Below are 1,094 nucleotides of genomic sequence, written 5' to 3' on the forward strand. Positions count from 1 at the left end.
ACCCTTAGAAAGTAGATCATGAACTTCACCCAAAAGGAAGATGAAACATTCTTCCAATTTTAGGAACAGTTCAAGGATCTTGTTAGTTCATGCCCACAACACGGTTTTGAAACGTGACGCATCACAAAATTTTTCTATGATGGACTGACATCCCCATATGCCAATTAGTTGAGACAATGTGTAATGGGGAATTCATGAATAAAAGTGTCGATGATGTGTGGGACTACTCTGATAAAATTGCTAAAAACACACAATTATGGGACATTTCCCCAAAATCAAGCACCATGTCTAGGCTGACTCAATCCAAAGAGAGGGGTGGAATGTATCTCCTGAAAGAGGACGATGATATTAATACTAAAGTGGCTAATCTCACCAGAAAACTCGAGGCCATGGAATTAAAGAAAGATTAGGTTAAGGAAATTGTTTGCGGTATTTGTGCTTGCAATGTTTACACAACTAAAAATTGTCCAACGATACCTGCCTTTCACGAGGTGTTGAATGAGTAATCTAATGCTGTGAACAATTACCAAAGACCTTTCAATGGACCTACATCCAATACATATAATCCTAGTTGGAGAAATCATCCAAACTTCAGTTGGAGGAATGGACCTACCCCTCAAGGTTTCTTAAACCAAATTCCAAATCAAGAGAAACCTCAAGAGGATCCAGTTCTAAAACATTTTCAAAAGCAAGAGCTTTTCAATCAAGGGATGCTACAAGCCTTTCAAGACTTTACAAAAGCCATACAAGGGCTTGACACAAGGAATATGATTGGGAATAAGGGGAGCCTTCCAGCTCAACCTCTTCCCAATCCAAAACCACAATATGAAGTTAGCGACCCGAGCTCTTCAAACCAAATGGAGTAAGCTAAATCTATCACCACTCTTAGGAGTAGGAAGACCATTGACAAGACCATTTCGGTTAGGGCTGAAAAGCCTAAGGACTCAGAAGAGGATAACAATGATAGACCTAGCATTGTTCCATAAGAATTAGAACCGAAACTTCAAGGTAAGACAATTGCCCCATTCCCCTAACGGTTGGTTGCACCAAAACCTCTCTCTAACTCTCAGGACATTTTAGAGGTGTTGAAACAA

At 39.9% G+C, this 1,094-nt stretch overlaps 1 non-coding gene across 1 annotated transcript; it reads right to left on the reverse strand.

The window, feature by feature from the left end:
• LOC131254542 (small nucleolar RNA R71) lies at positions 1–107 on the reverse strand. The gene has a single exon (XR_009175659.1). It is a non-coding gene; the product is annotated as a small nucleolar RNA R71 (small nucleolar RNA).
• Between the last annotated feature and the right edge of the window lie 987 nt (positions 108–1,094).

Source organism: Magnolia sinica, chromosome 8 (genome assembly GCF_029962835.1).
Source record: "Magnolia sinica isolate HGM2019 chromosome 8, MsV1, whole genome shotgun sequence".
NCBI classification, from domain to species: domain Eukaryota; kingdom Viridiplantae; phylum Streptophyta; class Magnoliopsida; order Magnoliales; family Magnoliaceae; genus Magnolia; species Magnolia sinica.